Source organism: Tubulanus polymorphus, chromosome 9, assembly GCF_964204645.1.
Source record: "Tubulanus polymorphus chromosome 9, tnTubPoly1.2, whole genome shotgun sequence".
Classification (NCBI taxonomy): domain Eukaryota; kingdom Metazoa; phylum Nemertea; class Palaeonemertea; order Tubulaniformes; family Tubulanidae; genus Tubulanus; species Tubulanus polymorphus.
In genome coordinates this window covers 2,594,879-2,622,633 of record NC_134033.1, presented here as the reverse complement: position 1 = coordinate 2,622,633, position 27,755 = coordinate 2,594,879, and the positions used below count along the sequence as shown (strand labels likewise).

Genomic DNA, 27,755 nt, shown 5'->3' with positions numbered 1-27,755 from the left:
CGACCCCTAGCGTTCATTCCCGCAATCGACAACTCTTTGAACCACCAGTCTAAACAAATTCCCACAGAGAGATTTAAACTCTCGACCCCCGGTTTACAAGACCAGTACTCTAACCCCTCAGCTATGGAGGCTTGTCATCAATTTCGCTTCGAGGCATCGGGTGACATCTGAATGATCTGTCGTGATTGATGTTATCCCAACTGTCGTTATAACGGTCACACGTGGTTGAAAATTGATTTATAATCAATATACCTGAAATATTGAGAATAATCTTGTAGAACTTTGTTTATTTGATTCGATAATCTGACTTGACAATTTTTAGAGATGTTTTCGCGATTTTTAAAATCGGCCGCGTTTTCGCCACACTGGACGTTTCGCCAGATGCTCGGTCGTGTTTGTCGCATTATTACAATAAACAGGTGACCGGTCACTTTGTACCAGTCCCTCATATATCCTTCACCGCTGCATTCAACTACACGAACCACGACACAGAACACTGTCCTTCCTAAAACGTATAATATGGTGTTTTGAAATAAAATTGACGCTCGCAACAAATGTACAGACAGTTTAGATAGAGATAGCCAAGTAAGGAAAAAGTATTTGAATGAGCGCGCATTGGATATAAGTTTTAGTAACCAATTACTAGCCGCCATTTTGTTAGGGTACTTCTGTCCTGGATTCAGTACCTGACTCAGAGTTAACTCATTGAAAATGAACTGATTTTAACTCAGAGTTAACTCTTACTCATGACTGTCGAACAAGACCCTGTTTGTTGTGCCGTTTCTTTTGAGAAAATATTTGTACCACGTGTTTATTTATATTTCATAGGTCCCGAGATCGATTTTTAAAACTATTTTCAAACTGGTCGCATTCAAAATCGCGTTAATGTCTAGTTTTCAGGGAGATGAAATTCATTTCGCTAATTTGCAACTACGCGACATGAGAGCGATTGAAAACAACTGACGACTTCTTGAATCACGCCTACAATTTCAGTGTTCTCAATTTCGAATATAGTTATTTTGACGCGGTGTTATTCAATGTTGTTCCCGCGGTCTTCAGTCCACACGACAAGCGAGTTACCTTATCGGAATATACATTTTTAAAGTTCGCTAACGTTTTCCATCCATAACTTGAGGAAATTAGACTCGGGATTATCTCATCAACTGAATCTGGAAACCATAAAAGGAAGTGCGCACAGAAGTCTGAAGGTCGTTGGCAATAATCATTGTTTGGTAAGTAGGATTTCTGTTTGTTTTAAAGCGCAACCATTTTTGACCGGCAAATGTTGTTTTCACTGCATTTTTTACTTCACGCTCGCTTTTTAAATGGAAATATTTCTTCTAACTTGTAATGAAACAGAGACAATGTTTCGACCTTCCTACAGAGTGTGGAATCGTCCATATACGAACAAAGCTTAGGACTTTTTAAGGGAATCGTCGCCTTATCCCGCTGAGCTACCGCGGGACTGACTCAGAATCGTTCGGCGACAGTTACAGCGGAAAACACCGACAAGTTTGCGTCGAAAAACTCTCAGCGTTGTTACGTATATAAAGAAATTCACGCAGAAAACGCACTGTCGAGGAAGCGTTAATATCTGGGCTAATATATCCCACAGCATCCTAACAAAGAAGAAAATGATCGGGGTTGTTCTAAAAGTGATTTCAAAGCCATTAATTCTATACACTAACGAGGACACCAAACTGCTCAACTTGTTCGTACAGTCACATATAGCGTATGGCATTACTAGTAACAGATAAACAAGAACTATTAGTAGAAGTGTTTTACTGGTTTCAGTTTTATGACGACTGTTGCCGACTGAGGCGCCAATACGTGTTTTACCTCCCCGGCGAATTCTAGCAGTTGCCACTGATGTTATTACTACAATCAAAGCCGGGACTATATCCCGAATAAATACCGCAACAGATCTGTATGTTTGAACCATGAGAGTGTTGTCGGGATTATTATACCTACATAAGTATAAGCCAATCTTTGATAACCTAATTCGATTAAACATCGGTAAATCCAAGTTTAAAATGAAGGCAAAAGCGACTACAATTATTACGGCGAATCTACGTCGTGTTTCTGTGAAATGTTGCATGTGAAAAAAAGGAAAACGAACGGAGACAAATCTCTCGATAGAAATCACAACAATGATATAATTAGACACAGTGATCGCTTGATTTTTGAACAAATTATCGATGTAACAAACCGGAGTATACCGTTCAATTACACGATAGAAATAATGCCAATAATAGTAAATCGATGGACATGATGCGACGCCCTTTTGACGCAAAAGTAGTGTCCAACTTTTACATTCCGGATAGTATCCTAATCCACGGGTTATGTTTAACACAATGGTGTGAGCGAATGATCTTAAACCAAACAACACGACAAGTTGATCCGAAAACGCTAGTGTTATGAGATAGGGGAACGTGTAACGAACTGACTGATATCTGCGACACTTTATCAGTAAAATGATTGTCAGAAAGTTGAACACGCTTCCTAACGGATACAGGAACAATACTTCGGCGATATCAACGCGTATTAAAACATTGTATTCGTTGAGAAATTTATCGAAAGCCCTGATAAACGGCGGCGGCAGCGAAGGTGGTTGCCGTGTCGGTAGTAGCTGTCGTGTCGGTAGTAGCTGTCGTGTCGGTAGTAGCTGCGGTAGCGGCTGCAGCGTAAAATTTCTCATCGTATATAAATCTCTCACGAGCGTTTGAGAAATAACTTGAAGTTTTCTTCCTTTGCGTCAACGGATTCAGTTCTACGTAACATCGAGTTTACAATATCTCTCCTCCCTCTCTCATTCCCTCACGTCAGACTGCCGGTAAGCTCTTTAGATTGACACTCCCTGTTTTTTCCGTACATGGTTGTTGAACGCGCTTCGAATCTGTCGGCTTTATGCAGCAACATGCAAATTACAGACGAACTGTGAACATATTTCTCGTCGTGTATTATTTTTGAAATCACGCGCAGAAATATGTATATACATATAACATGTTCTATTTCGTGGTTTGATGCGACAATATGAAAGGAATTTAAACTATATATATTCACTACTAAAGCTGCAGCATAACTTTGAATATCCAGAACCGATGCTAAAACGTCCAGCTATCCGTGCTTCGATTTCCGATCGATTTTCAAAATCCAAACCTTAGTTTCTTGTTGTCGCAATCGAAAACTCTTTGAACCACCAGTGTGTCCGAGGATCCATTTCGCGAAAAATGTCTACCTTCGCTACAAATTTATCGACAGTTAGTTTACAGAGATATGGCCAAGTAAGTAAAAAGTAACTGAAAGAGCGCTCGTTGAATGTAAGATTTAGTAACCGTTTTAAAGTTTCTAGCCGCCATGACGCCACATTTTTTCTCGTTTTGAGCCATGTTTAAACCAGTTCCAATTACGAACTCCGATTTAAACGAAAAAAATCTGTAAATCCGACAACCGATCGGATATATATCGCCAACTATATCTGCACTTCGATTGCTTTGCTGATTTCTAATTCGAACCCCCTGTTTCGTTCCCGGCAGTTGTCGTGGGTGGGTCTGTAAGGGACACTGATCAAATCGAAACAAATCAAGTGAAATCTACCTAATTAAATGAACATCAGGGTTCATCACTACTTTAAGATTTTAAGAAAGATCAGTTGTTCGTTGTAACGTGGTCTTTTCGGGTTTAACCTGGTTTTTTTTATTGAAACGATATTTTCTTAATTCGCAGTAAAAAACGATAGGTTAGAATTTTCTTCATCTGAAAATACGGATTGACCCTATAACTTGATCGGTCGATTTCGTTTGTTTGTTTTTGTTTGAGTTGGTCTCCTCGAAAGGTTGGTGGTTTTAACGTGGCGTTAAAACGAATAGTGTAAAAATGTAAAAAAAAAGATTAGTGAAGGTCGAGTGTCGTATCTTATTTAATATGGCCCGAATCTTATTGTCTTTCTGATGAATTTTTATGTTCTCTTTAAGATGAATTTCGATCGCAATTAGGACAACATTGAATTGAATATTCGATATAAATTTACTACCAAAATGCAACCAGTGTGAAATCTGAATACGACATGCACCGCCGATGTAGTTGAGTCCTGGTATCATATTCGTTTAATCCCCCTGTTTTAACACAAACGCTCAGTTATTCATTATCGACAATATAAAGCAATGCATTTTATCGTTTAAGGCTTCAATAAACTGAGTTAGTTAGTTTTCTTGTTTAAAGCTTCAACAACATTAATATCAAGTGAAGAGAATTGATTAAATGGTACAGTTTTAGTGATATTGATAACGTTTTATTTCAAATTAGTGTTTGTCTTGCTTTAGAGTTGGATCTTGGTTTCACCACATACTAACCCTGTTGGGTTCATTTAACACGGTTTACCTTCAGGATGGGATTAAGGCCCCGTACACTGTACACAGCCAGCAGGACTAGAACCTGCTTGTAACTCAGCGCTTTACGTCAGTTGGATCTTAATTTCACGACACTAACCCTGTTGGGTTAATTATTACCATCGTTTACATTAGGATGGGAAGCTTGATTTGTGATTCAACACCGGATTGGTTTTCCCAAGACTGCCCCCCCCCCCCCGAGATTCTATCCCGACGGGACCAAGGTCTGCGAAGTGTTGCCCGCACACTCTATGAGCAGCCAGCAGGACTCGAAGCCCGCACACGCTATAAGCAGGCAGTAGGACTCGAACCCGATGCCGTTCAACACTGATAGTGAATGCATCTCGCCTTATCCCACTGACTACTGGGACTGACTCGGAACCGTTCGCCGACAGGTGCAGCGGAAAACACCGACAAGTTTGCGTCGGAAAACTCTCTGTGTTGTTACGTATATAAAGAAATTCACGCTGAAAACGCACTGTCGAGGAAACGTTAATATCCGGGCTAATATATTCCACAGCATCCTAACAAAGAATCGAATGATGGGGGTTTCTCTACGATTGGTTTTGGAGCCATTAATTCTCTGCACTAACAAGGACACCAAACTGCCCAACTTGTTCGTACAGTCACATATAGCGTATGGCATTACTAGTACCAGATAAACAAGAACTATTAGTAGAAGTGTTTTACTGGTTTCAGTTTTATGACGACTGTTGCCGACTGAGGCGCCAATACGTGTTTTACCTCCCCGGCGAATTCTAGCAGTTGCCACTGATGTTGTTACTACAATGAAAGCCGGGACTATATCCCGAATAAATACCGCAACAGATCTGTATGTTTGAACCGTTAAAATAATGTCAGGATCATTATAACTACAGTAGAACTCATAGAAGCCACCATCATTCCTTTTTATTAACCTAATTCGATATATTATCGGCAGATCCAAGTTCAAAACGGTCGCAAAAACGATCACAATTAGGATGGCGAATCTACGGCGAGTTTCTGTGAAATGTTGCATGTGAAAAAAAGGAAAACGAACGGAGACAAATCTCTCAATAGAAATCACAACAATGATATAATTAGACACAGTGATCGCTTGATTATTGAACAAATTATCGATGTAACAAACCGGAGTATTCCGTTCAATTACACGATAGAAATAATGCCAATAATAGTAAATCGATGGACATGATGCGATGCCCTTTTGACGCCCAAGTAGAGTCCAACTCTTGCATTCCGGATAGTATCCTAATCCACGGGTAATGGATAACACGATGGTGTCGGCGAATGATCTTAAACCAAACAATACGACAAGTTGATCCGAAAACGCTATAGTTATGAGATAGGGGAACGTGTAACGAACTGACTGAAATCTGCGACACTTTATCAGTAAAATGATCGTCAGAAAGTTGAACACGCTTCCCAGCGGATACAGGAACAATACTTCAGCGTTTTTAACGCGCCATACAACATTGTATTCGTTGAGAAAATATACGAAAGCCATGATAAACGGCGGCGGTGTCGGAGGTGGCGGCCGCGTCGGTAGCGTAAAGTTTCTCATCGCGTTTGAGAAATCACTTGTTTTCCTCCTTCGCGTCAACTGATTCAGTTCTACGTAGCATCGAGTTTACAATATCTCTCCTCCCTCTCTCATTCCCTCACGTCAGACTGCCGGTAAGCTCTTTAGATTGACACTCCCTGTTTTTTTCCGTACATGGTTGTCGAACGCGCTTCGAATCTGTCGGCTTTATGCAGCAACATGCAAATTACAGACGAACTGTGAACATATTTCTCGTCGTGTATTATTTTTGAAATCACGCGCAGAAATATGTATATACATATAACATGTTCTATTTCGTGGTTTGATGCGACAATATGAAAGGAATTTAAACTATATATATTCACTACTAAAGCTGCAGCATAACTTTGAATATCCAGAACCAATGCTAAAACGTCCAGCTATCCGTGCTTCGATTTCCGATCGATTTTCAAAATCCAAACCCTAGTTTCTTGTTGTCGCAATCGGAAACTCTTTGAATCACCAGTGTGTCCGAGGATCCATTTCGCGAAAAATGTCTAACTTCGCAACAAATTTATTGACAGCTAGTTTACAGAGATATGACCAAGAAAGTAAAAAGTAACTGAAAGAGCGCGCGTTGAATGTAAGATTCAGTAACCGTTTTAAAGTTTCTAGCCGCCATAACGCCACATTTTTCTCGTTTTGAGCCATGTTTAAACCAGTTCCAATTACGAACTCCGATTTAAACGAAAAAATTCTGTAAATCCGACAACCGATCGGATATATATCGCCAACTATATCTGTACTTCGATTGCTGATTTCTAATTCGAACCCCCTGTTTCGTTCCCGGCAGGTGTCGTGGGTGGGTCTGTAAGGGACACCGATCAAATCGAAACAAATCAAGCGAAATCTATCAATTAAATGAACTTCAGGGTCAATCACTACTTAAAAATTTTAAGAAAGATCAGTTGTTCGTTGTAACGTGGTCTTTTCGGGTTTAACTTGTTTTTGTTTTGTTGAAACCATATTTGCTGATTCGCAGTAAAAACGAAAGGCTAATTCTTTCTATATATTAAAATACGGATTGACCCTATAATTTATTTGATTGGTCGATGATTTCGTTTGATTTTTTTGAGTTGGTCTCCCCGAAAGGTTGGTTGTAACGTGGCGTTAAAACGAATAGTGTAAAAATGTAAAAAAAAAAATGATTAGTGATTATCGAGCGTCGTATCTTGTTGAATGTGGCCCGAATATTATTTTCTATCTGATGAATTTTTATGTCTTCTTTAAAATGAATTTCGATCGCAATTAGGACAACATTGAATTGTCGATATAAATTCACTACCTAAATGTGACCATCGAAATCTGAATGCGATATGCACCGCAGATGCGGTTTAGACCTGGTATATTGACCATATTTTCGTCAAATCCGCCCTGTTTTTAACAAAAACGCTCAGTAATTCATTTTCGACAATATTAAGCAATGCATTTTATCGTTCAAGGCTTCAATAAACTGAGCTAGTTAGTTTTCTTGTTTAAAGCTTCAACAACATTAATATCAAGTGAAGAGAATTGATTAAATGGTACAGTTTTAGCGATATTAATAACGTTTTATTTCAAATAAGAGTTTATCTTGCTTTAGAGTTGGATCTTGGTTTCACCACATACTAACCCTGTTGGGTTCATTTAACACGGTTTACCTTCAGGATGGGATTAAGGCCCCGTACACTGTACACAGCCAGCAGGACTAGAACCTGCTTGTAACTCAGCGCTTTACGTCAGTTGGATCTTAATTTCACCACACTAACCCTGTTGGGTTAATTATTACTATCGTTTACATTAGGATGGGAAGCTGGATTTGTGATTCAACACCGGATTGGTTTTCCCAAGACTGCCCCCCCCCCCCGAGATTCTATTCCGACGGGACCAAGGTCCGCGAAGTGTTGCCCGCACACTCTATAAGCAGCCAGCAGGACTCGAAGCCCGCACACACTATAAGCAGGCAGCAGGACTCGAACCCGATACCGCTCAACACTGATAGTGAATGCATCTCGCCTTATCCCACTGACTACTGGGACTGACTCGGAACCGTTCGGCGACAGTTACAGCGGAAAACACCGACAAGTTTGTGTCGGAAAACTTTCAGCGTTGTTACGTATATAAAGAAATTCACGCAGAAAACGCACTGTCGAGGAAGCGTTAATATCCGGGCTAATATATTCCACAGCATCCTAACAAAGAAGAAAATGATGGGGGTTGTTCTAAAAGTGATTTTGAAGCCATTAATTTTCTGCACTAACGAGGACACCAAACTGGCCAACTTGTCCGTACAGTCACATATAGCGTATGGTAGAACTAGTACCAGATAAACAAGAAGTATTAGTAGGAGTGTTTTACTGGTTTCAGTTTTATGACGACTGTTGCCGACTGAGGCGCCAATACGTGTTTTACCTCCCCGGCGAATTCTAGCAGTTGCCACTGATGTTGTTACTACAATCAAAGCCGGGACTATATCCCGAATAAATACCGCAACAGATCTGTATATTTGAACCATGACAGTGTTGTCAATATTACTGTAATGACTACAGTAGAACTCGTGGTCACTACTTAAAAATTTTAAGAAAGATCAGTTGTTCGTTGTAACGTGGTCTTTTCGGGTTTAACCTGTTTTTTTTTGTTGAAACCATATTTGCTGATTCGAAGTAAAAACGAAAGGCTAATTCTTTCTATATATTAAAATACGGATTGACCCTATAATTTATTTGATTGGTCGATGATTTCGTTTGATTTTTTGAGTTGGTCTCCCCGAAAGGTTGGTTGTAACGTGGCGTTAAAACGAATAGTGTAAAAATGTAAAAAAAAAATGATTAGTGATTATCGAGCGTCGTATCTTGCTGAATGTGGCCCGAATATTATTTTCTATCTGATGAATTTCTATGTCTTCTTTAAAATGAATTTCGATCGCAATTAGGACAACATTAAATTGTCGATATAAATTCACTACCTAAATGTGACCATTGAAATCTGAATGCGATATGCACCGCAGATGCGGTTTAGACCTGGTATATTGACCATATTTTCGTCAAATCCGCCCTGTTTTTAACAAAAACGCTCAGTAATTCATTTTCGACAATATTAAGCAATGCATTTTATCGTTCAAGGCTTCAATAAACTGAGTTAGTTAGTTTTCTTGTTTAAAGTTTCAACAACATTAATATCAAGTGAAGAGAATTGATTAAATGGTACAGTTTTAGTGATATTAATAAAGTTTTATTTCAAATAAGAGTTCATCTTGCTTTAGAGTTGGATCTTGGTTTCACCACATACTAACCCTGTTGGGTTCATTTAACACGGTTTTCCTTCAGGATGGGATTAAGGACCCGTACACTGTACACAGCCAGCAGGACTAGAACCTGCTTGTACCTCAGCGCTTTACGTCAGTTGGATCTTAATTTCACCACACTAACCCTGTTGGGTTAATTATTACCATCGTTTACATTAGGATGGGAAGCTGGATTTGTGATTCAACACCGGATTGGTTTTCCCAAGTCTGCCCCCCCCCCCCCCCGAGATTCTATCCCGACCGGACCAAGGTCTGCGAAGTGTTGCCCGCACACTCTATAAGCAGCCAGCAGGACTCGAAGCCCGCACACGCTATAAGCAGGCAGCAGAACTCGAACCCGATGCCGCTCAATACTGATAGTGAATGCATCTCGCCTTACCCCACTGAGCTACTGGGACTGACGCGGAACCGTTCGGCGACAGTTGCAGCGGAAAACACCGACAAGTTTGTGTCGGAAAACTCTCAGCGTTGTTACGTATATAAAGAAATTCACGCAGAAAACGCACTGTCGAGGAAACGTTAATATCCGGGCTAATATATTCCACAGTATCCTAACAAAGAAGAAAATGATGGGGGTTTCTCTAAAAGTGATTTTGAAGCCATTTATTCGACGCGCTAACGAGGACACCAAAATGGCCAACTTGTCCGTACAGTCACATATAGCGTATGGCATTACTAGTACCAGATAAACAAGAACTATTAGTAGAAGTGTTTTACTGGTTTCAGTTTTATGACGACTGTTGCCGACTGAGGCGCCAATACGTGTTTTACCTCCCCGGCGAATTCTAGCAGTTGCCACTGATGTTGTTAATACAATTAAAGCCGGGACTATATCCCGAATAAATACCGCAACAGATCTGTGTGTACGAACCATGAGAGTGTTGTCGGGATTATTATAACTACATAAGTATAAGCCAATCTTTGATAACCTAATTCGATTAAATATCGGTAAATCCAAGTTTAAAATGACGGCAAAAGCGACTACAATTATTACGGCAAATCTACGTCGAGTTCCTGTGAAATGTTGCATGTGAAGAAAAGGAAAACGAACGGAGACAAATCTCTCGATAGAAATCACAACGATGATATAATTAGACACAGTGATCGCTTGATTATTGAACAAATTATCGATGTAACAAACCGGAGTATACCGTTCAATTACACGATAGAAATAATGCCAATAATAGTAAATCGATGGACATGATGCGATGCCCTTTTGACGCCCAAGTAGAGTCCAACTTTTACATTCCGGATAGTATCCTAATCCACGGGTTAGGATTGACACAATGGTGTTCGCGAATTTCCTTAAACCAAACAACACGACAAGTTGATCCGAAAACGCTAGTGTTATGAGGTAGGGGAACGTGTAACGAACTGACTGATATCTGCGACACTTTATCAGTGAAATGATCGTCAGAAAGTTGAACACGCTTCCCAGCGGATACAGGAACAATACTTCAGCGATATCAACGCGCCTAAAAACATTGTTTTCGTAGAGAAATTTATTGAAAGCCCTGATAAACTGCGGCATTGGCAGCGAAGGTGGCGGCCGTGTCGGTAGTAGCTGCGTGTCGGTAGTAGCTGTCGTGTCGGTAGTAGCTGCGGTAGCGGCGACAGCGTAAAATTTCTCATCGTATATAAATCTCACGAGCGTTTGAGAAATAACCTGAAGTTTTCCTCCTTCGCGTCAACGGATTCAGTTCTACGTATCATCGAGTTTACGATATCTCTCCCTCACTCTGCCATCTCTCTCTCCTTCCTCTCTCTTTCCCTCTCTCTCTCCAACTCTCTACTTCCTCTCTCCTCCCTCTCTCACTCCCTTACGTCAGACTGCCGGTAAGCTCTCTAAATTGACACTCCCTGTTTTTTCCGTACATGGTTGTTGAACGCGCTTCGAATCTGTCGGCTTTATGCAGCAACATGCAAATTACAGACGAACTGTGAACATATTTCTCGTCGTGAATCTTTTTTGAAATCACGCGCAGAAATATGTATATACATATAACATGTTCTATTTCGTGGTTTGATGCGACAATATGAGAGGAATTTAAACTATATATATTCACTACTAAAGCTGCAGCTTAACTTTGAATATCCAGAACCAATCAATCCAACTGTCCGTGCTTCGATTTCCGATAGGTTTTACAAATCAAACCCCTAGTTTTTTTTGAATCACCAGCGTCCGAGGATCCATTTCGCGAAAAAAATTGCAGCCATGCCCCCAGAGAGATTTGAACTCTCGACCCCAGGTTTACAAGACCAGTGCTCTAACCCCTGAGCTTTGGAGGCTTGTCGTCAAGTTCGCTACGAGGCATGGAGTAACATCTGGATGATCCATCGTGATTGATGTTACCCCAACTGTCGTTATAACGGTCACACGTGGTTGAAAATTGATTCATAATCAATATACAAGAAATATTGAGCCTATCTTGACAATTTTTAAAGATGTTTTCACGAGTTTGAAATCGGCCGCGTTTTCGCCACACTGGGTTTCGCCAGATGCTCGGTCGTGTTTGTCGCATTACAATAAACAGGTGACCGGTCACTTTGTACCAGTCCCTCATATATCTTTCACCGCTGCATTCAACTACACGAACCACGACACAGAACACTGTCCTTCCTAGAACGTTTATGACGTTTTGCGATAAACTGGAACCTCGCAACAAATGTACGGACAGTTTAGATAGAGATGGCCAAGTAAATATTTGAATGAGCGCGCATTGGATATAAGTTTTTGTAACCATTTTCAATCAAGTTGCTAGCCGCCTTTTGTTAGGGTATATTGTCCTTGATCCAGTACCTGGCTCAGAGTTAACTCATTGAAAATGAACTGACTTTATTTAACTCAGAGTTAACTCTAACTCATGACTGTCGAACTGGACCCTGTTTTTTGGGCCGTTTCTTTTAAGAAAATATTTGTGTCACGAGTTGCTTCATATTTATTTCATCGGTCCCGAGATCGATTTAAAAAACTATTTTCAAACTGGTCACATGCAAAACCGCGTTAATCTCTAGTTTTCAGGGATATGAAATTCATTTCGCTAATTTGCAAATAACTGACGACTTCTTGAATCACGCGTACAATTTCAGTGTTCTCAACTTCGAATATAGTTAATTTTGACGCGGTGTTATTCAATGTTGTTCCCGCGGTGTTCAGTCCACACGACAAGCGATTTAACATATCGGAATATACATGTTTAAAGTTCGCTCGCGTTTACTCTCCATAACTTGAGGAAATTAGACTCGGGATTATCTCATCAACTGAATCCGAAACCATAAAAGGAAGTGCGCGCGGAAGTCTGAAAGTTGTTGGCAATTAATGATTGTTTGGTAAGTAGAGTTTCTATTTTTCGATCGGCAAATGATGAATTTCACCGCATTTTTTACTTCGCGCTCGTTTTTTTGAATTGAAATATTTCTTCAGTCTTATATGAAACGGGGACAATGTTTCGACCGTCGTACAGTAGGCGGAATCGTCCTTATACAAACAGTATTTTTGAAGGGAATCGTCGCCTTAACCCACTGAGCTACTGGGACTGACAAGCGGACTACAGCGGAAAACACCGACAAGTTTGTGTCGGAAAACTCTCAGCGTTGTTACGTATATAAAGAAATTCAGGCAGAAAACGCACTGTCGAGGAAGTGTTAACATATTGGATAATGTGTTCCACAACGTTAAAACAAAGAAGAAAATGATGGGGTTTTCTGTAGGAGTGATTACGAAGCGATTAATCATAATCGATAACGAGAACACCAAATGGAACAAATTGTTCCAACATTCACATATAGCGTATGGCATTACTAGTACCAGATAAACAAGAACTATTAGTAGAAGTGTTTTACTGGTTTCAGTTTTATGACGACTGTTGCCGACTGAGGCGCCAATACGTGTTTTACCTCCCCGGCGAATTGTAGCAGTTGCTACTGATGTCGTTACTACAATCAAAACCGGGACTATATCCCGAATAAATACCGCAACAGATCTGTATGTACGAATCACGACAATGATGTCGAAATTAAAACTACTATGACTACAGGAGAACACATCGTAGCCACCATAAATTGTTTTTACTAACCTAATTCTATTGAATATCGGTAGATCTAAGTTCAAAATGATTGCAAAAACGACCACAATTATTAGGGCATATCTACGGTTAGTTGCGGTGAAATTTTTCATGTGAAAAAATGGAAAACGAACGGAGACAAATCTCTCGATAGAAATCACAACAATGATATAATTAGACACAGTGATCGCTTGATTATTGAACAAATTCTCGATGTAACATATCGGAATATTCCGTTCTATTACACTATAGAAATAATACCAGTAATAGTAAATCAATGGACATAATGCACTTGCCTCTTTACTTTCAAACACCATCCGACTCTTACATTCCGGATAATATCCTAATTCGTAGATAACAAATGTCCTGATGGTTACAGCGAATGTTCTTAAACCAAACAACACGACAAGTTGATCCGAAAACGCTAGTGTTATGAGATAGGGGAACGTGTAACGAACCGACTGATATTTGCGACACTTTATCAGTAAAATGATTGTCAGAAAGTTGAACACGCTTCCCAGCGGATACAGGAACAATGCTTTAGCGAAATCCATGCGTCTATAAACACCGTTATCACGGAAAAATTGCGCGAACGCCCGGATAAACTGCAGCAGTGGAACTGGACGTGGCGGAGGTAGCGGGGTTAGGGTTAAATTTCTCATCGTAAATTAATCTCACGAGCGCTTGAGAATTAACTTGAAGTTTTCCTCCTTCGCGTCAACTGATTCAGTTCTATGTAACATCGAGTTTACGATATCACTCCTGCCTCTCTCCTCTGGTAAGCTCTTCAGATTGACACTCCCTGTTTTTTCTGTACGTGGTTGTTGAATGCGCTTCGAATCTGTCGGCTTTATGCAGCAATACGCACATTACAGACGAACTGTGAACATATTTCTCGTCGTGTATTATTTTTGAAATCACGCGCAAAAATCACTACTAAAGCTGCAGCCTAACTATGAATATCCAGTCTAGAACCAATGCTAAAACATCCAGCTATCCGTGCTTCGATTTTCGATCGATTTTCAAAATCCAAACCCTAGTTTCTTGTTGTCGCAATCGGAAACTCTTTGAACCACCAGTTTGTCCGAGGATCCATTTCGCGAAAAATGTCTAACTTCGCAACAAATCTATTGGCGGCTAGTTTACAGAGATATGGCCAAGAAAGTAACAAGTAACTGAAAGAGCGCGCGTTGAATGTAAGATTCAGTAACCGTTTTAAAGTTCCTAGCCGCCATAACGCCACATTTTTCTCGTTTTGAGCCATGTTTAAACCAGTTCCAATTACGTACTTCGATTTAGACCAAAAAAAATCTGTAGATCCGACAACCGATCGGATATATATCGCCAACTATATCTGTACTTCGATTGCTGATTTCTAATTCGAACCCCCTGTTTCGATCCCGGCAGGTGTGGTGGTTTGGTCTGTAAGGGACACCGATCAAATCGAAACAAATCAAGCGAAATCTATCATTTAAATGAACTTCAGGGTCAATCACTACTTAAAAATTTTAAGAAAGATCAGTTGTTCGTTGTAACGTGGTCTTTTCGGGTTTAACCTGCTTTTTTTTTGTTGAAACCATATTTGCTGATTCGCAGTAAAAACGAAAGGCTAATTCTTTCTATATATTAAAATACGGATTGACCCTATAATTTATTTGATTGGTCAATGATTTCGTTTGATTTTTTGAGTTGGTCTCCCCGAAAGGTTGGTTGTAACGTGGCGTTAAAACGAATAGTGTAAAAATGTAAAAAAAAAATGATTAGTGATTATCGAGCGTCGTATCTTGTTGAATGTGGCCCGAATATTATTTTCTATCTGATGAATTTTTATGTCTTCTTTAAAATGGATTTCGATCGCAATTAGGACAACATTAAATTGTCGATATACATTTACTACCAAAATGTGACCAGTGAAATCTGAATGCGATATGCACCGCAGATGCGGTTTAGACCTGGTATATTGACCATATTTTCGTCAAATCCGCCCTGTTTTTAACAAAAACGCTCAGTAATTCATTTTCGACAATATTAAGCAATGCATTTTATCGTTGAAGGCTTCAATAAACTGAGTTAGTTAGTTTTCTTGTTTAAAGCTTCAACAACATTAATATCAAGTGAAGAGAATTGATTAAATGGTACAGTTTTAGCGATATTAATAACGTTTTATTTCAAATAAGAGTTTATCTTGCTTTAGAGTTGGATCTTGGTTTCACCACATACTAACCCTGTTGGTTTCATTTAACACGGTTTACCTTCAGGATGGGATTAAGGACCCGTACACTGTACACAGCCAGCAGGACTCGAACCTGCTTGTAACTCAGCGCTTTACGTCAGTTGGATCTTAATTTCACCACACTAACCCTGTTGGGTTAATCATTACCATCGTTTACATTAGGATGGGAAGCTGGATTTGTGATTCTACACCGGATTGGTTTTCCCAAGACTGCCCCCCCCCCCCCAGATTCTATCCCGACGGGACCAAGGTCCGCGAAGTGTTGCCCGCACACTCTATAAGCAGCCAGCAGGACTCGAAGCCCGCACACGCTGCAGGCAGCAGGACTCGAACCCGATACCGCTCAACACTGATAGTGAATGCATCTCGCCTTATCCCACTGACTACAGGGACTGACTCTGAACCGTTCGGCGACAGTTACAGCGGAAAACACCGACAAGTTTGTGTCGGAAAACTTTCAGCGTTGTTACGTATATAAAGAAATTCACGCAGAAAACGCACTGTCGAGGAAGCGTTAATATCCGGGCTAATATATTCCACAGTATCCTAACAAAGAAGAAAATGATGGGGGTTTTTCTAAAAGTGATTTTGAAGCCATTTATTCGACGCACCAACAAGGGCACCAAACTGCTCAACTTGTCCGTACAGTCACATGTAGCGTATGGCATTACTAGTAACAGATAAACAAGAACTATTAGTAGAAGTGTTTTACTGGTTTCAGTTTTATGACGACTGTTGCCGACTGAGGCACCAATACGTGTTTTACCTCCCCGGCGAATTCTAGCAGTTGCCACTGATGTTGTTAATACAATTAAAGCCGGGACTATATCCCGAATAAATACCGCAACAGATCTGTATGTTTGAACCATGAGAGTGTTGTCGGGATTATTATAACTACATAAGTATAAGCCAATCTTTGATAACCTAATTCGATTAAATATCGGTAAATCCAAGTTTAAAATGAAGGCAAAAACGACTACAATTATTATGGCGAATCTACGTCGAGTTCCTGTGAAATGTTGCATGTGAAGAAAAGGAAAACGAACGGAGACAAATCTCTCGATAGAAATCACAACGATGATATAATTAGACACAGTGATCGCTTGATTATTGAACAAATTATCGATGTAACAAACCGGAGTATACCGTTCAATTACACGATAGAAATAATGCCAATAATAATAAATCGATGGACATGATGCAATGCCCTTTTGACGCCCAAGTAGTGTCCAACTTTTACATTCCGGATAGTATCCTAATCCACGGGTTAGGATTGACACAATGGTGTTCGCGAATTTCCTTAAACCAAACAATACGACAAGTTGATCCGAAAACGCTATAGTTATGAGATAAGGGAACGTGTAACGAACTGACTGAAATCTGCGACACTTCATCAGTAAAATGATCGACAGAAAGTTGAACGCGCTTCCCAACGGATACAGGAACAATACTTCAGCGATATCAACGCGCATAAAAACATTGTTTTCGTAGAGAAATTTATTGAAAGCCCTGATAAACTGCGGCATTGGCAGCGAAGGTGGCGGCCGTGTCGGTAGTAGCTGTCGTGTCGGTAGTAGCTGCCGTGTCGGTAGAAGCTGCGGTAGTGGCGACAGCGTAAAATTTCTCATCGTATATAAATCTCACGAGCGTTTGAGAAATAACTTGAAGTTTTCTTCCTTCGCGTCAACTGATTCAGTTCTATGTAGCATCGAGTTTACGATATCTCTCCCTCACTTTGCCATCTCTCTCTCCTTCCTCTCTCTCTCCCTCTCTCTCCTTCCTCTCTCTCTCCAACTCTCTACTCCCTCTCTCCTCCCTCTCTCACTCCCTTACGTCAGACTGCCGGTAAGCCCTTTAGATTGACAATTCCTGTTTTTTCCATACATGGTTGTTGAACGCGCTTCGAATCTGTCGGCTTTATGCAGCAACATGCAAATTACAGACGAACTGTGAACATATTTCTCGTCGTGTATATTTTTGAAATCCCGCGCATAAATATGTATATACATATAACTTGTTCTATTTGGTGGTTTGATGCGTCAATATGAGAGGAATTTAACTATGTTGTTGTAGATATATATTCACCACTAAAGCTACAGCATAACTTCCAGAATTTCCAGAACCAATCCATCCAACTGTCCGTGCTTCGATTTCCAATCGACTTTTCAAATCAAACCCCTAGATTTCTTTGAATCACCAGTGTCCGAGGATCCATCATTTCGCGAAAAAAATTGCTGCCATGCCCCCAGAGAGATTTGAACTCTCGACCCCTGGTTTACAAGACCAGTGCTCTAACCCCTGACCTATGGAGGCTTGTCGTCAAATTTGCTTCGGGGCATCGTGTCACATCTGGATGATCTGTCGTGATTGATATTACCCCAACTGTCGTTATTACGGTCACACGTGGTTGAAAATTGATTTATAATCAATATACCAGAAACATTGAGCCTATCTTGTAGAACTTTGCTTATTAGATTCGACAATCTGACTTGACAATTTAAGAGATGTTTTCGCGATTTTTAAAATCGGCCGCGTTTTCGCCACGCTGGGTTTCGCCAGATGCTCGGTCGTGTTTGTCGCATTACAATAAACAGGTGACCGGTCACTTTGTACCAGTCCCTCATATATCTTTCACCGCTGCATTCAACTACACGAACCACGACACAGAACACTGTCCTTCCTAGAACGTTTATGACGTTTTGCGATAAACTGGAACCTCGCAACAAATGTACGGACAATTTAGATATAGATGGCCAAGTAAGTATTTGAATGAGCGCGCGTTGGATATAAGTTTTTGCAACCATTTTCAATCAAGTTGCTAGCCGCCTTTTTGTTAGGGTACTTTTGTCCTTGATCCAGTACCTGGCTCAGAGTTAATTCATTGAAAATGAACTGACTTTATTTAACTCAGAGTTAACTCTAACTCATGACTGTCGAACTGGACCCTGTTTTTTGGGCCGTTTCTTTTAAGAAAATATTTGTGTCACGAGTTTCTTCATATTTATTTCATCGGTCCCGAGATCGATTTAAAAAACTATTTTCAAACTGGTCACATGCAAAACCGCGTTAATCTCTAGTTTTCAGGGATATGAAATTCATTTCGCTAATTTGCAAATAACTGACGACTTCTTGAATCACGCGTACAATTTCAGTGTTCTCAACTTCGAATATAGTTATTCTGACGCGGTTTTATTCGATGTTGTTCCCGCGGTCTTCAGTCCACACGACAAGCGATTTAACATATCGGAATATACGTGTTTAAAGTTCGCTCGCGTTTACTCTCCATAACTTGAGGAAATTAGACTCGGGATTATCTGATCAACTGAATCCGGAAACTATAAGGGAGTGCCCGCGGAAGTCTTCCAAAAAATGAATACATGGAATAGAAGAGTGGCGCTGTGCTATGGCAATTTAGTATCATTTGGTGAGTAGAATTTCTACTTGTTTTAATGCACACAAAAATTTGGCCAGAAGATCACGACCGTTACATCATTCTGAACGACACTGACCTATTTTTCACGGGATGGCAAACTGAACGAACTGGCAGTTCACACTGTATCAGTATGCCCTTCTAGATGTCTTACAGTCGTTTCAATGCCCAACATTTTCTAAACGGAGGTCATCAGACGTCAAATATGGCCACCAGGATAGCCTTCTTGGATATCTGATGGATATCGATGAACTTGATAGTTAAGACAAGCAGGTTTATCTTTTTGAGAAAAAAGCAAAAATGAGCTTCAACCTTTTTTTGGTTTTTCCGAAAAGGGGTTTGTGCAGTATGTGTGTCAATGTGCACTACGTCATCGATATTGGCGTTTCACAAACCGGCTTCAATATACAATACAGTTGAGAACATTTTGGCGATTATTTTACAATAAGCAAAACTTCGTGAATTATATTTTTGGTAATGAATCTTTATTGACTACTAGGATGACATTGGGGCAATATTAGTTGCCGATCAATATTATCGATTCAATGGATTGAATTGATGATATGTTTTTTTCTACCAAAACATGGCCAGTGAGATCTGAATACGCCGTACATCGCAGATGCGAATGAGTCTTGGTATCATATTCGTTTAATGCTGTTCCCATTGTCATTCAGTTATTCATTATCGAAAACATTAATCAATATATTTCATCGATCGAGGCTTCAATAAAACTTAGTTAATTTCCTTGTTCCTAGCTTCCACGACATTAAATATCAAGTTTAGGTAATTGATTAAATGGTACAGTTTAAGTGATATTAATATCGTTTATTTCAATCCTTTTGGATCATTGATTTTCCATCATCTACCGTCACGATTGGACAACAGCCCCGCACGCATTGTAAGCAGCCAGCAGAACTCAAACCCGTTTGCCACTCGACACTGATAGGGTAGTGAATGCAACAGCATCACGCCTTACCCCACTGAGCTACTGGGACTGACTCGGAATCGTTCGGCGACAGTTACAGCGGAAAACACCGACAAGTTTGCGTCGGAAAACTCTCAGCGTTGTTACGTATATAAAGAAATTCACACAGAAAACGCACTGTCGAGGAAACGTTAATATCCGGGCAAATATATTCCACAGTATCCTAACAAAGAAGACAATGATGGGGGTTTCTCCGATAGTGATTTCAAAGCCATTAATTCGACGCACTAACGAGGACACCACACTGGCCAACTTGTCCGTACAGTCGCATATAGCGTATGGCATTACTAGTACCAGATAAACAAGAACTATTAGTAGAAGTGTTTTACTGGTTTCAGTTTTATGACGACTGTTGCCGACTGAGGCGCCAATACGTGTTTTACCTCCACGGCGAATTCTAGCAGTTGCCACTGATGTTGTTACTACAATCAAAACCGGGACTATATCCCGAATAAATACCGCAACAGATCTGTATGTGCGTACCATGACAGTGTTGTCACGATAACTATACGAACTACAGTAGAACTCGTGGTAGCCACCATTACGCCTTTTCGGTAACCTAATTCGATTAAATATCGGCAGATCCAAGTTCAAAATTGTTGCAGAAACGACTACAATTATTACGGCGAATCTACGTCGAGTAACGGTGAAATATTTCATATGGAAAAAAGGAAAACGAACGGAGACAAATCTCTCGATAGAAATCACAACAATGATATAATTAGACACAGTGATCGCTTGATCATTGAACAAATACTCGATGTAACAAACCGGAGTATTCCGTTCTATTACACGATAGAAATAATGCCAATAATAATAAATCGATGGACATGATGCGACGCCCTTTTGACGCCCATGTAGAGTCCAACTTTTACATTCCGGATGATATCCTAATCCATCTGTTAGGGTTGACACAATGGTGTTAGCGAATTTCCTTAAACCAAACAACACGACAAGTTGATCCGAAAACGCCAGTGTTATGAGATAGGGGAACGTGTAACGAACCGACTGAAATCTGCGACAGTTTATCAGTAAAATGATTGTCAGAAAGTTGAACGCGCTTCCCAGCGGATACAGGAACAATACTTCAGCGATTTTAACGCGCCATACAACATTGTATTCATGGAGAAAATGTAAGAAAGCCCTGATAAACTGAGGTGGCGACGCAGGTAGCGGCCGTGTTGCAGGGGGCGTTGGTAACGACGGCAGCGTCAAGTTTCTCATCGTACATAAATCTCACGAGCGTTTGAGCGATAACCTGAAGTTTTCCTCCTTCGCACAAACTGAGCCAGTTCAGTAGCATCGAGTTTACGATATCTCTCCTCCCTCTCTCTCCCCTCTCTCTGTCTGTCTCTCTCACGTCAGACTGCCGGTAAGCTCTCTAGATTGACACTCCCTGTTTTTTTTTCTTTTCCGTACATGGTAGTTGAACGCGCTTCGAATCTGTCGGCTCAATGCAGCGGTAGGCACATTACAGACGAACTGAGAACGCAGAGAACGAGCGCGCTTTGAATGTAAGTTTTAGTAACCATTTTAAAGTTGCTAGCCGCCATTTTGTTAGGATACTTTTCGTCCGGTTGGATGAGCCATGTGTTTATTCATATTTGATCGGTCCTATAATCGATTTTGACGACACTTTGGTAAATTTTAACCGTGTGAATCTCTCGCAACTAAGCGACATGTATCTTAGCTAATTCGGGCCGCATTGAAATAAAGATATGAAACTATTTAAATGACACAATATGACTATTTTCTTTTCTACATTTTACACTTTTCGTCTTGAGCCACGTTACAACCAGTTCCAGATACGTACTTCAAAAAAACATGTAACAAAAACGATTCTGTAAATTCGACCGCCGATCACGCAAACTATATCTGTACTTCGATTCGTGATTTCAAATCAAAATGAAAACCGCCTGTGTCCGATCCCGGTAGGCGTCGTGGGTTTGTAAGGGACAACGATCAAATCGAAACAAATTAAACGAAATCTATCTATTGAATGAACTTCAGGGTCAATCGCTACTTATGACATATATGATTTAAAGAAAGAACTTCGTTGTGACGTGGTCTTTTTGTTTTTAACGTGGTTTTTCGTTGAAGCCGTATTTTCTAATTCGCAGTAAAAACGAAAGGTTAGTTTTTTCTTTAACTTAAAATAGGGATTGACCCCGTAATTTATTTGATTAGTCGATTTCGTTTGATTTTTTTTTGAGTTGGTGTCCGTGAAAGGTTGGTTTTAACGTGTGCGACACTTTATCAGTAAAATGATTGTCAGAAAGTTGAACGCGCTTCCCAGCGGATACAGGAACAATACTTTAGAGAAATTAATGCGTTTATGAACACCTTAATCACGGTTGAATTCTAAGAATTCATCGATTTCTCATCCATATACAAATCTCACGAGCGTTCGGGATATTACTCGAAGTTTTCTTCCTTCGCCACCTGTTTTAGTAACCGATATAGCGTCGAGTTTATCATTACCCTGTCCTGTCTACTCTTTCTCTCTCTGTCTCTCTTTCTTTCTCTCTCTCTCTCTCTCTCTCTCTCTCTCTCTCTCTCTCTCTCTCTCTCTCTCTCTCTCTCTCTCTCTCTGTCTCTCTTTCTTTCTCGTCCGGTAAATTTTCAAATAATGTTCACGACGAATATGGTCACAGTCCGTCTGTAATGTGTCTAGAGGTTCGAAGCGTATCAGTTCCACAGGTGATCAATTCTCTGATTACCTTTTCTTGTCATACTATGACGTCACAGGAAACACCTCTATAGAAATTTGCCCGTCAGTGCCGGGGACTTGCCGTCTGCCAACAAAAGATAATCAGCAGGACCCAGTTCCACAGTTGTGAGTTAAAATTTGAGTCTTGATTTAACTCATTGAAAATGAACTAATTTTAACTCAGAGTTAACTCTAACTCACAACACTGTGGAACTGGTTCCAGGGATTTACAAACTTCAAGGGTCTGCCATGTGAATCAGTTATTGCAATTGACCATCAATGGTCGAAACGTCGAAAAAGTACATGGCCGCTAAATGTCCCTACCGTCTGCTCTAGTAACGAAAAACCGTTAGAACCGTTACAGTTTGAATTTCGAATCGAAAAAAAACCAGCGTACCACAAAATTCCCCGACTAATCTATTTATTGTGCGAATATGATGATGATACATGCTAGTAGTAGTAGTATTGATCGCGAAATGAATATCGAAATTTCTCGAAATGAATTTCCTAGTCTTCACTTCATCGACGACGGCGTTTGGGCGTCGCTTTCTCCACTTTAGCTTCAACGTCCGCTTCCGCTTCCGTTCCCGCTTCCGCTTCCGCTTCTGGGGCTACAAATAAAAAAACTCACAGCGATTATTAAAAAAAAAACTGACAAAGCAGTTTTTTTCAGAAAGAATCGGCTCCGAAAAAGTTTTTCTTAAAAATTGGAGCACCGTGCGCTAGCGCCATCTATGTATTACATATGCATCATTTTCTGAAATTTCATATCCCCATCCAATGTAAATCTTTTTAATTATCTCCTCAATACAATATAGTGTACGCATTTTCAGAAAACCCTCACTCCCCTTATTTGCATAAACAATAAATGGATGACACTTAGTCAAATGTAGGAGCATAAAATACCGCATCATTTTGTGAAGAAAGCTCTGACCAGAAACAGAATATACTTTTTTTTGGCCTTACAGAATTGAGTCTAAACGTCACTACTCTCTTAGTTTTTAAAAATGTCTCATAGAATTGAGTTTAAACGTCACTACTCTCTTAGTTTTTAAAAATGTCTCATAGAATTGAGTCTAAACGTCACTACTCTCTTAGTTTTTAAAAATGTCTCATAGAATTGAGTCTAAACGTCACTACTCTCTTAGTTTTTAAGAATGGCTCATAGAATTGAGTCTAAACGTCACTACTCTCTTAGTTTTTTAAAATGTCTCATAGAATTGAGTCTAAACATCACTACTCTCTTAGTTTTTGAAAATGGCTCATAGAATTGAGTCTAAACGTCACTACTCTCTTAGTTTTTTAAAATGGCTCATAGAATTGAGTCTAAACGTCACTACTCTCTTAGTTTTTGAAAATGGCTCATAGAATCGAGTCTAAACGTCACTACTCTTTTAGTTTTAGAAATGGCTCATAGAATTGAGTCTAAACGTCATTACTCTCTTAGTTTTGAAAATGGCTCATAGAATTGAGTCTAAACGTCACTACTCTCTTAGTTTTGAAAATGGCTCATAGAATTGAGTCTAAACGTCACTACTCTCTTAGTTTTGAAAATGGCTCATAGAATTGAGTCTAAACGTCACTAATCTCTTAGTTTTTAAAAATGTCTCATAGAATTGAGTCTAAATGTCACTACTCTCTTAGTTTTGAAAATGGCTCATAGAATTGAGTCTAAACGTCACTACTCTCTTAGTTTTTAAGAATGTCTCATAGAATTGAGTCTAAACGTCACTACTCTCTTAGTTTTGAAAATGGCTCGTAGAATTGAGTCTAAACGTCACTACTCTCTTAGTTTTGAAAATGGCTCATAGAATTGAGTCTAAACGTCACTACTCTCTTAGTTTTAAAAATGTCTCATAGAATTGAGTCTAAACGTCACTACTCTTTTAGTTTTAAAAATGGCTCATAGAATTGAGTCTAAACGTCACTACTCTTTTAGTTTTAAAAATGTCTCATAGAATTGAGTCTAAACGTCACTACTCTCTTAGTTTTGAAAATGGCTCATAGAATTGAGTCTAAACGTCACTACTCCTTTAGTTTTAAAAATGTCTTATAGAATTGAGTCTTAATGTCACTACTTTCTTAGTTCTTCTTCAAAATTATCTTATCTATATAATTTTGATATGGATAGTAAGTCAACGAGTCCTCCGAATATTTGCTGATAGAAATCGTATGATTTATGCTTTATTCGTTGAACGCACCTGTTTCGGAATCGTCTGCTCTGCCTCGCGTCCGACGCGAACGATCTCCGACCGACTCCACCATGTGAGGGCCCTTCTTCTTCGCATCGGCGCCATCAGCACCGGCCGCCGCCGCCGCCGCCGCCGCCGCACCCGACACCGCCGAATTTTTTTCGATCGGTCCTTGCCCCGGGAGGAAGTACTCGTTACTGGTCTCGTCTGCGACCGGCTCGGAGCGAGGTTGAACGATCGCGGTCGCCGCGTTACCCATCAACACGCGCTCGACTCTCATGCGGCGGTCGTCGAATACATATTTGGCCGGTTGCTGCGGCGCGTATGAATTATCCCTAGGCCCGGCCTGCATCGGCATTTGCGCTGGTTGCTGATAAGCGTTTGGGCTGTAAGTGTTTTGGTTAACATTGAAACCATTCGGGGCGGCATTGAAAGGCGCGTTGAAACCATTATTGGTGTTTGTATTGAACCCATTTTGGTTATTGTTGAAACCAGTCGGGTTCGTGTTGAAACCATTTTGGATGTTATTGAAGGCATTTGGGTGAGTGCCGAAACTATTTGGGTTAGTGTTGAAGCCATTGGTGTTGGTGTTAGGTACCGGGTTGGAGTAAGTCGGGTTGTTGTAAATCCCTGGGTTGTTGTAAGTCGGGTTTGTGTTAGTCCCTGGGTTGGTATAAGTCGGGTTGGTGTTAGTCCCTGGGTTGGTGTAAGTCGGGTTGGTGTTAGTCCCTGGGTTGGTGTAAGTCGGGTTGGTGTTGTAACCAATCGGGTTGCTATTGAAATTATTCTGAGGGCTGTATCCAGCCGCAGGCCACGGTGAATTATTATTACCACCAGCTGTAGGCCAATATGACGTCGAACTCGGAGCCGTCTGCTGGTTGTTGGTTGGCCAGTACGACGGCGTCGCGCTGCCACCTACCGGCCAATACGAAGGCGTTCCGCTGGTTCCGGTGCTAGGTGCCGCGTTGTAAGTCGGCTGGTAGGCGGGTTGAGCGGCGGGCCAGCCGCTTCCTAGGAAATACCTCCCTTGGACTTCAGGGTCTCCCGCTTCGTCCGACGCTACCGGTGGTTTGGCGGCTGGCTTCTTACCGGAGGCGTCCTTCTGATCTGGGGATATTTGACCGCCGTCAGCAGCTAGAACATAAACAATCGGTACATTACAGCAATCAGTTTTAACCAGATGTCTATGACACATACGGTGCTAGCTACAGCGTGTTGCGTGCCCTATATCAACTGGTGTTTCGTCGTTTGCGCTATTAAAAAAAAAATATCACAGAATTTATATAATAAAAACTAACTTTGTACAGATTACAAGTTTTTGAAAACAAGAATTAATTAAAACAAAAATTACTGACGCCTCCGTTACGAAAATTCACTAGAGATCATCGCCAGTAGATGGCACTGCACAGTCGTGACTTAACTCCAAAACGTCGTCTTAAATATCAAGACTGGTCTTAAAATATAGAACTAAGTTGGTCTTCGACCGGTCTTAGGTCTGGGCCGTGATAACACAACTGGCCTCAGGTGACGATGACGATAACGATGACGGTAACGATGATCTGCAGTGAGAGTTCGAACGTGCATCGTGATGTCATTTCTGATTTTTCTATTTAATAAAGTCTTGGTTTTAGAAACCTGTACATTGTGGGTTTTCATCAAACCTAGTCTGTTCTACGCGTTTTAGTGCGTGGTTATTCTTTAGACGAAGAACTATTTTCAAGAAATATGAGTACTGATTTATCGAGGTGTTTTCAAAGACTGATGTACTTACGCATTTCCGAGAGAGCTCGCACTTACCCGCAATCGAATTTGCGTGAATGAAAAGTTGCGTCGCGATAAAAAACGATATAAGCCACATTCTGCAAAAACGTACGACAGAAAAATGTATGAGAATAATTGAGAAGTTTCTATTCTGCTATTCCCTCAAAGTTTGTTTGGTGGTTTGTTCTTACATTCTATATTTACATCATTGTAACGATGTAAAATGTACATAATATATAAACTATTGTATGAATATATATAATGTAAAAACAATCGCAGTAAATAAAGTTATCGATATATAAAGTAATCATAGTCAGACGCAGTTGTTGTAGGCAGACGACTGCTTGGCAGACGGGACGATAATTAGGCTGACGACTTACACGAATACCTATTGGGACTCGAAAAATAGAGTTGACCTAAGACTTCGACTACGGAAAATTAGGCGAGGCTTTACGCCGGTTAAATGTTCAGAATCCATTAGTCTTCTGTTAAGTTATACCTAAGTGCCAAAATCACTTCGAACCGACAACGGTCTTTTCTGAATGAAACGTGAACTACTATTGTCTTCAATACCGCGCGTGATAAAAATAGTCTATTTTTTGCGTCCAGGGTTCAGAGTTATAGATATGAATAGGTACAACTTAAGTCGCAAGGAATGTATTTTTAAGTCGGTACTTATTGTGGCGATGATAGCCATGTACTCATTGCTCCAAGGGCTTTACAGTGTTTTACCCCATCTATAGAACTAAACAGTGGCCAACGGTCTGATTAAAAAAGAAAACACTCGCAATACCTTAGTTGGTATCTAGACCTTTTTTTAAATGTAATGAATGCCTTCTTGAATTCGGCTGCTGGTTCGCGGGTCATCTTACCTGCGTTCTGGTATTGTAACTCTAAATAAAATTCCCTTCAAAATTGCTTAGATCCTTGTTTCGATCGCAGAGTTGATCATAATATCAATAATATTAAGATCAAACTAAACAACAGCGCGCGAGCTCAGAACAACGCGAACCATACGCTTTATACATAGAATCCATCTATCATGTTTTGCAGGACGGAAAGATTTCCCCGTTTGATGACGCTAACACGGCCATTAACGCCACCTGTCGACGGTCGCAGGTGTCATTTAT

The 27,755-nt window shown here is 40.4% G+C and overlaps 2 non-coding genes across 2 annotated transcripts; both read right to left on the bottom strand.

Annotated features, from left to right (window-relative positions):
- Positions 1-11,466: 11,466 nt before the first annotated feature.
- On the bottom strand, positions 11,467-11,539 carry Trnat-ugu (transfer RNA threonine (anticodon UGU)). Its single transcript has one exon. It is a non-coding gene; the product is annotated as a tRNA-Thr (tRNA).
- A 6,248-nt stretch (positions 11,540-17,787) lies between these two features.
- Trnat-ugu (transfer RNA threonine (anticodon UGU)) lies at positions 17,788-17,860 on the bottom strand. Its single transcript has one exon. It is a non-coding gene; the product is annotated as a tRNA-Thr (tRNA).
- Between the last annotated feature and the right edge of the window lie 9,895 nt (positions 17,861-27,755).